We start from the raw sequence: 16,622 nt of genomic DNA on the forward strand, positions 1-16,622 counted from the left end.
TTTAAGAAGGCTCTATGGTTGATAAAGACAGTGAGAGTGGCACTTCTTCATATGCTTCCAATGTGGAATCAATCATTGGTTGAACCTCAGTCATTTCAACCTCACTAGTGTGCATGGATAGGTTCTCACCATATTGTTTTGTGCCGGGGTGGGGGGGTGTCCGTGTGCAGTTTATGTATGCAACAATAATGATAACTGTGGTAATTGTGAAGTGCCTTCCAAGTTCCAAGCACTGAGAAGCAATGTAGCCTAGGGAACAGAGCACAGGCCTGGGAGTCAGATGGATCTGTGTTCTAATCCTGGCTCTGCCACTTCTGTACTGAAAAACTCCTCACTATTGACTTCAAAGCTGTCTGTCACCTTGCCCCCTTTTATGTCACCTCCCTTCTTTCCTTCTACATCCCATTCTATACACTCCGCAACGGGGAGTTGGCAACGGGGAGTTGGCAACGGGGTCCCACCGTCGACCCATGGCCCATGTCCTATGCCTGGCCTGGAACGCCCTCCCTCCTCAAATCCACCAATCACACTTACCCCCTTCAAAGTCCTACTGAAGGCTCACCTCCTCCAAGAGGTCTTCCCAGACTAAGCCCCCCTTTTCCTCTACTCCCCCTCCCCTTCCCATCACCCTGACTCATTCTCTTTGCTCTGCCCCAACTCCCCACCCCACAGCATTTATGTACATATTCACTTATGTATAATTCTATTTATTTATATTAATGCCTGTTTACTTGTTTGATGAGTGAACATATTGATGCTGTCGATGTCTGTTTACTTGTCTCACTGTCTCACTCCTTCTAGACCGTGAGCCCGTTGTGAGCAGGGATTGTCTCTATTGCTGAATTGTGCTTTCCTAGTGCTTAGTACAGTCTCACGTGAGCCAAGAACAATATTTGTGCTTTGGCATCAAGCTGTGTAGATTTGGAAACTCATCCTGAGAACTCCATTAAAAGGATTCTTTCTGACCCCCACCATTCCCGGAATCACTGGTGGCTCACACAGAATGACTAGCAAAAAAAAAATAGCAACTCCCCTTCCTTCCTTCCTTCCTTTATTCATTCATTCAATTGCATTTATTGAGCACTTACTATGTGCAGAGCACTGTACTAAGCACTGGAGAGAGTACAATGCCCCTAACGTGGATCCTAGTTACTAACAAACAAAGACCCAGCAGTTACATAAGACATTAACTGGGCTGGAGGCTGATGTAGACTTCATGGAGAGAGGAGAAAGAATTCTTGGGGCCTAGGGCTTTCTGGCTAGCTGGGTCTTGACCACATTAGGAATAATAATGATAATAATCGTAGTAAGCACTTAGCAAACCACAATTCTTATTGGCACCCCTCCTCCAGCCCCTCCATCTCCGATAATAATAATAATAATTCATAATTATGGTACTTGTTAAGTGCTTACTATGTGCCAAACACTGTACTTAGTGTTGGGCTAGATACAAATTAATTAGGTTGGACACAGTCTGTACCCCTCATGGGCCTCACACTCTTAATCCCCATTTTACAGATGAGGTAGTTGAGGCCCAGAGAAGTTATGACTTATCCAAGGTAACATAGCATACATGTGGCAGAGTCATGATTAGAACCCACGTCCTGCTGATTCCCGGGCCCATGCTATATAATAATAATAATGGTATTTGTTAAGCACTTACTAATGTGCCAAGCACTGTTTTAAGTGCTGCTGGAGATACAAGGTAATCAGGTTGTCCCACATCGGGCTCAGTCTTAATCTCCATTTACTAAACTCCTTACTCTCGGCTTCAAGGCTCTCCATCACCTCACCCCCTCCTACCTCACCTCCCTTCTCTCCTTCTACAGCCCAGACCACACCCTCTGCTCCTCTGCCACTAACCTCACTGTGCCTCATTCTCACTTGTCCCGCTGTTGACCCCAGGCCCACAACCTTCACCTGGCCTGTAATGTCCTCCCTCCACACAACCGCCTAGCTAGCTCTCTTCCTCCCTTCAAAGCTCCAGGAGGCCTTCCCAGACTGAGCATCCTTTTTCTTTTTCTCCTCCCCATTGCCCCGCCCTACCTCCTTCCCCTCCCCACAGAACTTGTATATATTTGTACAAATTTTTTACTCTATTTATTTTACCTGTACATATTTACTATTCTATTTATTTTGTTAATGATGTGCATATAGCTATAATCCTATTTGTTCTGACGATTTTGACACCTGTCTACATGTTTTGTTTTGTTGTCTGTCTCCCGCTTCTAGCGTGTGACCCCGCTGTTGGGTAGGGACCATCTCTATATGTTGCCAACTTTTACTTCCCAAGCGCTTAGTACAGTGCTCTGCACACAGTAAGCGCTCAATAAATATGATTGAATGAATGAATGAATGTGAGCCTGTTGTTGGGTAGGGACCGTCTCTATAAGTTGCCAACTTGTACTTCCCAACGGCTTAGTACCATGCTCTGCACACAGTAAGTGCTCAATAAGTAAGATTGAATGAATGAATTTTTCAGATGAGGTAACTGAGGCACAGGGAAGTTAAATAACTTGCCCAAAGTCACACAGCTAACAAGTGATGGAGCTGGGATTAGAACCCACAACCTCTGACTCCCAGGCCCATGCTCTTTCCACTAAGCCATGCTGCTTCTAAGCACAGATGATTTTCAGAAGAGGTTCATAGTAAAGTAGATACCCATTGAGGTCAAATTTGAAAGTAGGTCCTGTGGAATACTAATATAGGTTGCCAAGGAAGGATAATCTATTGTTTATGTTGGCTGGTTAAGGTACACTTTGGCCTCGAGGCTGGAGGTTAAACTAGGTGGACCCTGTATCTGTTCTCCAGCCATGATTCTATGACTTTTCCTTTCTGTAAGAGCAAATGTAAATGCCACTCAGAGGCTCCTGCAGAAGGAAAAAGCCTCATCTACAAATGCACTCCAAATTTCTTTATAACTTGAATCCCGTTAATCCTCTGTAAATCTGGGCATTCTGGGTAATGTTTGACTGGACTAACTCAGCCCAGCTACAATCTGCATTGCTCAACTGATTTGTGGACATCCTGGTTTGATCCTCATAGAATCTTTTTTATTTATGGTATTTGTTAGGCGCTTACTATTTGCCAAGCTCTGTTCTAAGCACTAGAGTAGATATAGGTTAATCAGGTTAGACACAATCCCTGTCCCGTATGGAGCTCACAGTCTTAATCCCATTTTACAGATCAGGGAACTGAGGTCCAGAGAAGAAAAGCGACTTACTCAAGGTCACACAGCAGACAAATGGCAGAGCCAGGTCTAGAACCTAAGTCCTTCATGACTCCCAGGCCCATGCTATATGCACTAAGACATGCATGGGCCTGGGTGTCAGAGGATGTGGGTTTTAATCACTCTTTTGTCACCGGTCTGCTGTGTGACCTTGGGAAAGTCACTTCACATCTCTGCACCTCATTTTCCTCATCTGTAAATTGGGAATTCAATACCTGTTTTTCCTCCTCCTTTAGACTGTGAGCCCCCAAACATCTTGCATCCAGCTCAGCACTTAACAGTCCTTAGCATATAGTAAGCGCTTAACATATACTATTAGTCATTACTGTGAAGAAATTCCTTGACCTACTACAGAGGGGCGTTTTTGTTCCTCTGGAACTGACAGACACCAAAATATGAGAAGGCAGCAACCTGCCATGAATATTTTCATCATCTGGGTAGTGCTACAGATATCTTTGATTGGGTTAACTTCGGGAAAGTTAGAATTCCTGTGGTGAGCAAACCCATCCTGCACCCTCCTGGGAATTACACTTAATCCAAGTGGGTCTCTGAATCTCATAGCTTCTTTTGATATTGGCTGCTCAGTGTGCCAGAAGAACCTTCTTCAGGTCCATCTGAGAACCAACCACATTGACTCATAAAAATCTGCTGCAAGGACAATTAGCATGTGACAAAAGTCATTCAAGAAAGAGATCATCATTTCAAAATGGGTCTTCCCTTTCATTCATTCAATCATATTTATCGAGAGCGTGCTGTGTGCAGAGCACTGCACTACATGTTTGGGAGAATACAAAATAACAATAAACGGGCATATTCCCTGCCCACGACAAGCTTACAGTCTAGAGAGGGAGACAGACAATAATATAAGTGCATAAATTACAGGTACGGGCATAGGTGTTGTGAGACTGGGAGGGGGAATGAATAAGGAGAGCAAGTTATGGTGATGCAGAAGGGAGAATGAGAAGAAGAAAGAAGGGCTGAGGCCTAGTCACATTACAAACAAGCAGTATGCACAAAAAGTGTGATCTCAGGCAGAAATCCACTCCCTTGAGCAAACAGGGACCTGCTAGAGACCAATGTGTAATGACACCACTAAAAATCCTATTATTTTAGTACAAGGGTGCCAGAAACAGGGTTGTTCTTACACCTTGCACATTTTACAGAAAAGGGGATCAAAATACACATAAGCATGTACTTTTCCCTTTTAAAAGTATATAGGGTATCAAAACCTTTTAGGATAATATTAACACTTTCCAAGGAATGGTCATCTAATCTCTTTTTCCCTGAATAATAGTGCAACAAAATCATCCAAGTTCAACAAGCAACCTGTGTCTGCAACACTTAAAATCCCAACCCCATTCCTCCCAAATCTGATGCTAGCCCTCAGATCCAGCCATACATTGTCAACAACCACAAACCCCTATCTGAACCAATCGCTCATGCCTTTTCTTTCCTGGGCTTTGCCAAGCCTCCTGCCAATTCCAGGCAAGAACAATTAGGAATCTATGTAGAAAATCACTTCATAAGTGTTTTTCCTCCATGCTCCATTCTATCCTAAGGAGTGTTCTTGACTAGTGTTTACTTGATTTGTCTTCTGTGTGACCTTGGGCAGGTCACTGAACTTCTCTGTGACTCAATTTCTTCAAATGCATGCAAAATCAGGATTCAATATCTGTTAGCCCTCTTACGTAGACTGTGAGTCTCATGTGGGACCTGTTTATCTTCTATTTCCCCCGGACCTTAGTTCAGTGCTTGTCACAGAGTAAGTGCTTACAAATGCCACAATTATTATCAATTACTATGGTGGAACCATTTGTCTCCTTGCGAGCTCTAACTTATTCATTCTAACTCCTCACTGCTAAAAGAAAACCAAAGTCCTTATTTCAGCAAGTCTAAGTATTATATATTATATGTGACTACTATTTTTACTATAGTTGAATATCTTCCTTCAGTTTCCTTGAAGGAGATTCATATGTCTATAATTCCTCAAGAAACACAAATGGTAAGATCCTTGTGGCAGGGAGTATGCTTCTATATCTCAGAACTTCAATCAACTGATCAATAAATCAGTGGTATTTATTGTTTACTGTGGGCAGAACTCTGTACTAAGTATGCAGTGTGTTGCCTCTGGTAGGTGCTCAATCAATTGATCAATCTAATTTATTGGGTGCTTACTTTGCGCTGAGCACAGAATTAAGTACTTGGGAGAGTACAATACAACAGAGTTGGTAGTTGTGTTCCCTTCCCACAAAGCGCTTGTAGTCTATTCAAACAAATGTGTTTATTGAGTACTTACAGTGTGTAGAGCACTGTAATACGCACTTGGGAGTGTACCATTTAGCAACACAACAGACACATTCCCTGCCCACAATGAGATTAGAGTCTAGAGGAGGAGACAGACATTAATATAAATAAACTGTAGATATATACATAATTCTAGAGAGGAGCTTACTGGGTTTTTTTATCAATACCATTTCCACTACTGTGGTTGTGAACTCCAGAAAACTAGTGGGAGGACAGTGCGGAAGCTCAGGATTGTCAACTAATAGAAAAGACACGTTGGACTGGAACTTGTAGGAAAGAATGATCTTAAATTATGTTACATAACAAACTAGACAAGTTCTGTTGAATGAAGTGATTTGCAGAATATAGTGACAAATTCAAATCCTCTCATTCTTCATAAATCAATCAAAAGATCAGTTGTATTCATTGAGCATTTACTGTTTGCCGAGCACTAAGAATTTGGGAGTGTACAATACAAGAGAGTTGGTAGATGCATTCCCTACCCACAATGAGCTCACAGTCTGGAGAGGAAGACAGACATTTAATTTAAATGAATAAATTATGAATATCTACATAAGTTCTGTACTGAGACTTTGAATCATATGTGGGACAGGGATTGTGCCCAACCCAGCGATCTTGTATCTACCCCAGTGTTTAGTATAGTGCCTGGCACACAGTAAGTGTTTAATAAGTACCACATTCATTATCACCATTATTATTGTTATTATTAGGTCAGGGTTGAGATGATGATTTGTATCTTGGGCAGCAAATTGCACTCATCTCTATGGACTCACCTGCTTTTTATCTTTTGAGATTGGTGTGAGATTATTATGAATGCAAAGATAATTATGGATTGTCAAAATATGGTGACACAAGGAAGGCTATTTTCCCCCTGGGCTGGAGGTGGATATGCTTTTCCTCCCAGTGCAGCCTAGGGATGAATGAATCTTTGCCACTGTAACCTCCATACTAGGCGATACCATACATTCTCCCTAGTATTCACATTTGATGCCACTGTCCTGGAACTGCTATTGCATCTGGCGTGAAGTTCCACATCACCTTTTTCCCAAGAATGAGAAATCACTCCCATTTTGCATTCACATGTGACTCAGGGGAGTGAGTCAGATTTTCCCAATGTCTAAGGAATTACCCTTGATTTCTTTAGAAGCTGAATTAACCTTATAGGTTCCCCTGGAGCAAAAACCTCTAAATGGTACTCTGAGTGAACTGAAACTATGAAAACAGCTTCTCAAGCCTGAATTTCACCCAAAGAGAAGTGCAGGAGCTGGGAGAAATTGTTTTTCAACTCTACTTCATGGCAAGATTTTAAAGCACAGTGAATGGGGATCAATCTCACTTTCTAGCTATTAGCTAGTTTCAACTAGACACATAAGAGCTTGTCTGAAGCCTAGGACTTCAGGGATGTCAGCCGATTGTGAACCGGCCGTTTTTCCTGATTGCTCCACATTTTAGCTTCGGTCATTAGAGAATGATAAATCACATTATTTTGGAAGTGGAGGGAACTTCGAACCTGCACCAGAAAATAATTTGCTAACTAATCAGCTGATTCATCCCATACAAGTCGGATGAACTTTTCGGAGAGTACAGGAGGATTTGGGGTGCTACGTACTGTTCCCAGGCAGCTTCTGAGTGCCTTGGTACCAATTTGATTTCAGAATCTGTAAAACTTGGATAAGGAATACTCCCTCATTTGCATTTAAACAGATGCTGGCCACGTCTGAAAATCCAATTATGGGTTTGATTTTTGAAGCAAAACCGTAAGTGAAGTGACATCTAGTAATTGTCTGTATCCAACAGAGCTCATGGAAGGTATTCTTCTAATTCCAAAAGAAAAATAATAAGTCATTGAATAGTAACATCTAGAGATCTACCATTTATTCAGTTCCTTTAATCAGACTTTTTTTAAATGGTACCAAGTGCTTACTATGAGCTAGGAACTATATTAAGCACCGGGGTTGATATGAGCTAATTAGGTTTTGCATAGTCCCTGTCCTACACACAGTCTTAATCCCCATTTTACAACTGAGACAAGCTGAGGCACAGAGAAGTGAAGTGGATTGTCCAAGGTCACACATTAGACAAGTGGTGAAGCTGAGATTAGAACCCAGGTCCTTCTAATTCCCAGGTCCATGGTTCTTCCACTAGGTCACACTGCTTCTCAATTCAGTTTAGTTAGACCAGGTTGTGCATATCCTGTTTTTGGTGGGGTTATCGTTTGTTAGACTGAAATAGAACTGAAGGTAAATTTGACCCTTTAGAAGGTGCTTCATGAACAAAAGAAAGAAATTCAAGAGGGATTCGAGGAAAGTAACACACTTAAAGAAAGAGCTTGGACCAATAATCAAGTCTCACATGGGGCTCACAGTCAGAGGAGAGAGAACAGGTGCTACAGATGCACAGAGAAGGTCACAATAACTAAATGTGCAGTACTGAGATTAGAACCCAGGTTCTTTGTCTCCAAGACCCATGCCCTTTGCACTTTGATATGCTGCGACCTATAATGAAAATTCTTCTTTGGCTTGGGGGCTTGGCTTAGGAATCCACTTGTTGATGTATTAGTTTAAGAGTTGTGGTCCCCTCCTGTTTTTTTTCTGGCTATCAGCGGGTTAAATGTACGAGTAGAGAAGGAGAGCAGCTTGTCCACATCACCTGAGTGGCTTGACATGGCCAGAGAACACATGAGAATAGTAGATCCAAAGATCAAGGTGATGACAATGAGGTGGGAGGAGCAGGTGGGCCAGGCTTTGTGCTTTCCCATGACCTGAAAGAAGGAGAGATGATTTTGACATAGTACAGGAGTATCAACAGGAAAGGAACCTTTACAATCAGCATAGTAACATCTTATGGCAGATGCTTATTGGAGAAGGTGTCCTCATAGGTCAGCTTCAGTACTGGTGCAAGTCACAGAAAAAAATGGTCACTTTTATTCAAATCACAAAGGGCTGGGTGGAAACTCAATGTATTTACTCTATCTGGACTGGAAGGGCCCTTTCATGTAGCAGCCACCAGGCGGACACACACTTTGTAGCTCATGATAGGTGGGTAACTCAGGGGTTTACATATGGCCACATAACAAGAACATTCTCATAGCTCAGTGGAGGGAGGGTGGGCCTGGGAGTTTGAAGGACCTGGGTTCTAATCCCAGCTCTGCAACTCGTCTGCTTGTGTGACCTTGGGCTGGGTATTTCACTTCTCAGGATCTGAGTTCTTATGTCTGAAAACTGTTGTTGGGTAGGGATTGTCTCTATTTTTTGCTGAATTGTACTTTCCAAGTGCTTAGTACAGTGCTCTGCACACAGTAAGCACTCAATAAATATGCCTGAATGAAGGAATTAATGAATGAATGAAAAAGATGATGATGAAAGCTCAATATGGGACATTAATTGTGTCTGACCTGATTAGTTTGTATCTACAACTATGCTTAGTACAGTGCCTGGAACATAGTAAATGCTTACTATGACACAGAAATATCATATACTATCACTTCCAGGAGGACACAGTCTGTAGCACCTAGAAAAATCAAAGTATACAGCAAAGAAGCACAAACAGGGAAAGTAATAGTTCTGTCCTTTGTCCAGAGGTCCACCAGCATTCTGGGTAGAGTAACTGGGCAACAGATTTCTAATTGTTAACCTCCCACTGTACTGTCACCTCACCATGAACCTCACTGACCTCACCATGAACTTTCAATTCCCTTGCTCCCAACTGCCATTCCCATTCCTCACCTTCCCCTTCCCCTTCCCCTCTCCCACCCAGCTTTTTCCCTCCTTCTCCCCCACCAAAACCACTCCCCCTCACCCCTACCAAGGATCCCTCTGTATCAGCACCAGTCTTCCACTCCTCCCTCCCAGCCCCCTCCCTCCCCTTCTCCCCGCCCCCACCCCATTCCAGGTCTCCTTTCCCATTGCCACCCCTCTTCCCACTCTCCCCGCCTAGGCCCCCGCCAACTCATCCCTATCCAAACCGTCTCCACCACTCACACCCTTCCCCCTCCCTCCCCTCCCTCGACAGCTGCTGCCAAGTGTGGCCTCAGGAACCCCCGCTCCGTTTTTAGTAAGATCCCTTTCATCCTGGACGTATTCCTTTCCAGCTCTCTACTTCTCCTCGCCCTAACTGAAACATGGTTGTCTCCGAATGATACGGTCTCTTCTGCTGCTCTCTCTAGTGGAGGCCTCTTCTTCTCCCACTCCCCCAGACTAACCGGAAAGGAGGAGGTGTCGGTTTCCTTCTCGCCCCCCAATGTCGCTTTTGCACTATCCCTCCTCCCCCTTCCCTTTCCTTCCCTTCCTTTGAAGCCCACATTATTCACCTCTACCACCCCCTCCAGATTCTTGTAGCCATCATCTACCGCCCGCCCGGCCCCACCTCCAACTTCTTTAACGATTTTGTCCCCTTCCTCACCTTCCATTTCTCCTTTTCCATGCTCACTCTGATTCTTGGAGACTTCAACATCCACATGGATATCCCTGGTGACTCCTCTACCGCCCATCTTCTATCTCTCCTTGACTATGCCAACCTCTTTCTACACCCCACCTCACCCACTCACCAACTTGGTCATACTCTCTACCTCATCATCTTCTATTGCGGCACTGTGTCCACCCTCACCAACTCTGAAATCCCTCTCTCTGATCATAATCTTCTCACCTGCCTCCTCACTCACACTCCTTTCCCCTGTAAATCCATATTACTCCCTCACAGAGATCTCCACTCTCTTGAACCCATCCACCTTTCTGAGCGCCTCACACCCCAACTCGCCTCCCTCTCCTCTCTACCCAGTATGATGATCAGATTACTGCTCTCAACTCTACGCTTTCCACTCAGCTAGACTCACTAGCTCCCTTTTCTCTTCACCGCTCTCATACCACTAACCCACAGCCCTGGATCACTGCCACTGTCGCCTCCTTTGCTCTTATGTTCGAGCTGCCGAACGCTGCTGGTGAAAACCTAAACACCATGCCAACCTCGTTCACTTCAAATTTATCCTTTCCTGTCTTAACTCAGCCCTCTCATCTGCCAGACAAAACTATTTCTCCTCCCTTATTGACACCCATGCCCATCATCCCCGCCAGCTCTTCCGTACATTTAACTCCCTTCTCAGGCCCTCGGTTCCTCCCCCTCCTCCTTCCCTCACCCCCAACGATCTGGCCTCCTACTTCATTAACAAAAGTAAATCCATCAGGTCCGACCTCACCAAAGTCACCCCACACCCTTCTCCAACCCCCCGGCTCTCAACACTCTCTGCTACTCTCCCATCTTTCCCAGCAGTATCCTCAGAGGAGCTCTCCTCCCTCCTCTCAAGTGCTACTACGGCTACCTGTGCTTCTGACCCCATTCCCTCTCATCTCATGAAATCTTTCGCTCCATCCCTTCTCCCCTCCTTAACTTCCATCTTCAACCGCTCACTCTCCACTGGTTCCTTCCCCTCTGCCTTCAAACATGCCCATGTATCTTCCATCCGAAAAAAACCCCTCTCTTGACCCCACCTCGCCTTCTAGTTATCGCCCCATATCCCTCCTACCATTCCTTTCCAAACTCCTTGAACGAGTTGTCTACATGCGCTGCCTCGAATTCCTCAACATCTACTCTCTCCTCGACCCCCTCTAGTCTGGCTTTCGTCCCCTGCATTCCACGGAAACTGCCATCTCAAAGGTCACCAATGACCTCCTGCTTGCCAAATCCCACGGCTCATACTCTATCTTAATCCTCCTCGACCTCTCAGTTGCCTTCGACACTGTGGACCACCCCCTTCTCCTCAACACGCTATCCGAACTTGGCTTCACAGACTCTGTCCTCTCCTGGTTCTCATCTTATCTCTCTGGTCCTTCATTCTCAGTCTCTTTTGGAGGCTCCTCCTCCCCCTCCCATCTCCTTACTGTGGGGGTTCCCCAAGGTTCAGTGCTTGGTCCCCTTCTGTTCTCGATCTACACTCACTCCCTTGGTGACCTCATTCGCTCCCACGGCTTCAACTATCATCTCTATGCTGATGACACCCAGATCAACATCTCTGCCCCTGCTCTCTCCCCCCTTCTCCAGGCTCGCATCTCCTCCTGCCTTCAGGACATCTCCATCTGGATGTCTGCCCACCACCTAAAACTCAACATGGCCAAGACTGAACTCCTTGTCTTCCCTCCCAAACCCTGCCCTCTCCCTGACTTTTCCATCTCTGTGGGCAGCATTACCATCCTTCCTGTCTCACTAGCCCGCAACCTTGGTGTCATCCTTGACTCCGCTCTCTCATTCACCCCTCACATCCAAGCCATTACCATAACCTGCCGGTCTCAGCTCCGCAACATTGCCAAGATCCGCCCTTTCCTCTCCATCCAAACCGCTACCCTGCTCGTTCAAACTCTCATCCTATCCCGTCTGGACTACTGCACCAGCCTTCTCTCTGATCTCCCATCCTCGTGTCTCTCCCCACTTCAATCCATACTTCATGCTGTTGCCCGGATTGTCTTTGTCCAGAAACACTCTGGGCATGTTACTCCCCTCCTCAAAAATCTCCAGTGGCTTCCAATCAATCTGCGCATCAGGAAGAAACTCCTCACCCTGGGCTTCAAGGCTCTCCATCACCTCGCCCCCTCTTACCTCACCTGCCGTCTCTCCTTCTGCAGTCCACCCCACACCCTCTGCTCCTCTGCCGCTAATCTCCTCACCGTGCCTCGTTCTCGCCTGTCCCATCATCGACCCCCGGCCCATGTCATTCCCCGGGCCTGGAATGCCCTCCCTCTGCCCATCCACCAAGCTAGCTCTCTTCCTCCCTTCAAGGCCCTACTGAGAGCTCACCTCCTCCAGGAGGCCTTCCCAGACTGATCCCCTTCCTTCCTCTCCCCCTCGTCCCCCTCTCCATCCCCCTCATCTTCCCTCCTTCCCTTCCCCACAACACCTGTATATATGTATATATGTTTGTACATATTTATTACTCTATTTATTTATTTATTTATTTTACTTGTACATATCTATTCTATTTATTTTATTTTGTTAGTATGTTTCATTTTGTTCTCTGTCTCCCCCTTTTAGACTGTGAGCCCACTTTTGGGTAGTGACAGTCTCTATATGTTGCCAACCTGTACTTCCCAAGCGCTTAGTACAGTGCTCTGCACACAGTAAGTGCTCAATAAATACGATTGATTGATTGATTGATTGATAAGGAAAGGTATATGGGGATGTGGTGTTTGATTGGCCTTGGTTTTATTTCTGTAGTAATAGTCATGTAGGTGACCAAGAATAACCCAAAAAGATGGCCCTGCAATTTGGGGACACTGGGAAAATCCTCATGAGAATAAATTCCATAACTTTGGTATGATTTCCCATCAACATAATAATAATAAAATTATGATATATGTTATGTGTTCACTATGTGCCAATCACTATTCTATGTGATGAGGTAGTTACAAAATAATTGGGTTGGACACAGTCCCTTGTTCCACAAATTGCTCACAGGCTCAATCTTCATTTTACTGATGAGAGAACTAAGGCACAGCGAAATGAAGTGACTTGCCCAAGGTCACACAGCAGAGAAGTTGTATAGTCATGACCTCTGACTCCCAGGCCCATGCTCTATCTGTATTTTGTCTGCAAAATGGAATAGTCCAAGGTTGGTACTTAGGAAAAGAATGCTTGAATTGAGAATCAATGAGAACATAGATTTTCTTAATTCTATACTATTAGCCCTTAATGCATTTCTTATACCTTTTACCCCCAATTCAAGGTTTCTGTCATTAAATTTATTAATAAATGTCATGTAACGTACATATTCTTCAAGTCATCTTGGTTCATTGGAACGGTTTTACATGCCCCTGTAACAGTCATCCACTCCATCTTTTCCAAGATTTATGCAAATCCCCTTAGAATATTTAAGTTATTTCCACACAAATTCTATGTCAGTTTTTATCCACACGTTCCCCAGAACATGGGTGAAAGTTTGTAAGCTCATAATGGGCAGGGAACTATTCTGCTAAGTCTGTTGTATTGTACTCTTCCCAGCACTTATCACAGTGCTCTGCACATAGTAAGGGCTCTATAAATACAAAGATTGATGTTACTTTAGTAACTTAGTAGGTGTTGAGTTTCATGTTCCACAAGAATTAGTACCTGATTTTTATTAGCACCTGTCTCCCCCTCTATTCTTCATGTTCATTGTGGGCAGAGAATATGTTTACCAATTCTCCCATATGGTTAGCACCGTGGTCTGCACACAGTCAGTGCTCAATAAATAACATTGGTGGTGATGATTTGGTCTACTTCAGTGCCTCCTTAATCTTAGTTTATGCTTTCACATACACCAATTGAATGCCATAATTAGTATCCATAGAGGTTGTCTGAAATAACTCCATGAAAACTTCCCCAGTGAAGCAATACTTAAAGCAGTGCAGTTGATGAGTGTTGATAATGAGTATCTTAGATGCCATATTCATATTGGCCAAATCACATACACCGCAAGCTCCTTATAATAACAATAATAATAAAAAATAATGATGATGATGCTATTTGCTAAGCACTTACTATGTGCAAAGCATAGTTTTAAGCACTGGGGGAATATAAGGTGATCAGGTTGTCCCACGTGGGGCTCACAATCTTAATCCCCATTGTACAGATGAGGTAACTGAGACACAGAGAAGTGAAGTGACTTGCCCAAAGTCACACTGCTGACAAGTGGCAGAGCCGGTATTACAATCCACTACCTCTGACTCCCTAGTCTGGACTCTTTCCACCAAGCCACACTGCTTCTATAGTTAGGGAATGTTCCTACCACCTCTGTTAAATTGTACTCTCCCAAGTGCTTAGTACTCTGCTTCGCAGATATTAAGCACTCCATAAATACGATTGAGATTAATAAGAATTATAGTGAAAGCTCTCTTCCAGACTGTGAGCCCGTTGTTAGGTAGGGACCGTCTCTACATGTTGCCAACTTGTACTTCCCAAGAGCTTAGTACAGTGCTCTGCACACAGTAAGCGCTCAATAAATGCGATTGAATGAATGAATGAATGAAAGTGGTACTTAACCACTTATTATGTGCCAGGCACTGTACTTAACTGTGGGGCAGATAGAAGATAATCAGGTCAGACACAGTCCCTGTTGCACATGGGGCTCTCAGTCTGTCAGAGGGAGGATTATTGAACCCCCATTTTACAGATTCATTCACTCATTCATTCAATCACATTTATTGAGTGCTTACTGTATGCAGAACACTGTACTAAGCACTTGGGAAGTACAAGTTGGCAACATATAGAGACAGCCCCTACCCAACAACGGGCTCACAGTCTAGAAGGGGGAGACAGACAACAAAACAAAACATGTGGACAGGTACCAAAACATCAGAATAAATAGAAATAACGTTATATGAACATCATTAAAAAAATGAATAGAATAGTAAATATGTTACAAGTAAAATAAATAGAGTAATAAATCTGTACAAACATATATACAGGTGCTGTGGGGAGGGGAAGCAGGTAGGGCAGGGGGGATGGGGAGGAGGAGACGAAAAAGGGAGCTCAGTCTGGGAAGGCCTCCTGGAGGAGGTGAGCTCTCAGTAGGGCATTGAAGGAAGGAAGAGAGCTAGCTTCGCAGATGTGTGGAGGGAGGGCATTCCAGGTCAGGGGGAGGACGTGGGCCGGGTGTCGATGGCGGGACAGGCAAGAACGAGGCACAGTGAGGAGGTTAGTGGCAGAGGAGCGGAGGGTGCGGGCTGGGCTGTAGAAGGAGAGAATGGAGGTGAGGTAGGAGGGGGCGATGTGATGGAGAGCCATGAAGCCGAAAGTGAGGAGTTTTTGCTTGATACTTAGGTTGACTGGCAGCCACTGGAGATTTTTGAGGAGATGAGGTAACTTACACACTGAGACGTTAAGTGACTTGTCCAAGGCAACACAGAGGACGAGTGGCTGCATGAGGATTTGAACCCAGATCCTCTGACTACCAGCCTTGGGCTCTTTCCATTAGACCATGCAACTTCCTCTGGCCCTTGGCTTCTGCTGTTGCTCCTGAAACACTTTTTGTCACATCTTGTGGTTCAGACTGCTTTCATTGTTTTCGGTCTTCCTTGGGTTCAGCACAGCTCACACCCCTGCTTCTTCAAAAGGGCAAAGCCCTCCGGTTTGTACTCTGCATTCTACATGTGGGAACCAGAGCAGCTTGACTCTTGACTTTTCTCTCTGTGGTCAGTATGCATTCAACATCTTTTCACATCATGTAGCACTTAATATTAGCTCTCAGTACACTACTTTGCACATAGTAAGCACTCAATAAATGTGATTGAATGGGTGAATGAGTGAATCACACCGCATCCTGATAATCTCACCTCTCAGTCCAGTAAAATGAGGAACATCCAAGCACATCAACTGCCTTCTGAAAGTAACCTAAAAAACTTCATGAATGCTCAGAATATCATTTGATTAGAGGATGGGTGCTGTAACAGTGATCATGTATTTCCTCCTAAGATAATTGCTTGGCCCTCCAATTTGTCATTATTATAACTCTTTATTTAGAAGAATCATTAATCATCATTAATATTCATTGTGCTGGTAATCAGTTGTATTTATTGAGCATTTACTGTGTGCGGAGCACTGTACTAAGTGCTTGGGAGAGTCCAATATAACAATGTGAAGGAGCTGGTAGCTACATCCCCAGCCCACAGTGAGGTTACAGTCTAGTGGGGAGAGAGACATTAATATAAATAAATGAATAAATCACAGATATGTACATAATGGCTGTGGGGCTGAGGGTCAGGGAGGGATTTATAGTGCTTTCTTAGGTGACTATGATTTACATAGGGCGATCTTCAAATTACAATTCTACCTACTTAGACAGTACCTCAGAGAGGGGAGAAACAGGCTAAACTTCATGGTGACATAAAACTACAGGAGGTAAATCTAAAGAAGAGAAGCCAATCAAATGGACCCATGGAGATGTATAAAAGAGGATTAGGACTAGCCATTATTCAGTTTTTACATTTTTCCTTTCCCAAGCATGCAATCTTCAAAACTCTCAAACACAAGTAACAGTTTTTAGAACTTAGAACTGTTTGATACCTCGATTCTCCCAGAGTTCAAGGTGGCTCATTGGAATGAGGGGGGATGCAACACCTGAAATAGT

Source organism: Tachyglossus aculeatus, unplaced genomic scaffold (genome assembly GCF_015852505.1).
Source record: "Tachyglossus aculeatus isolate mTacAcu1 unplaced genomic scaffold, mTacAcu1.pri scaffold_212_arrow_ctg1, whole genome shotgun sequence".
NCBI classification, from domain to species: domain Eukaryota; kingdom Metazoa; phylum Chordata; class Mammalia; order Monotremata; family Tachyglossidae; genus Tachyglossus; species Tachyglossus aculeatus.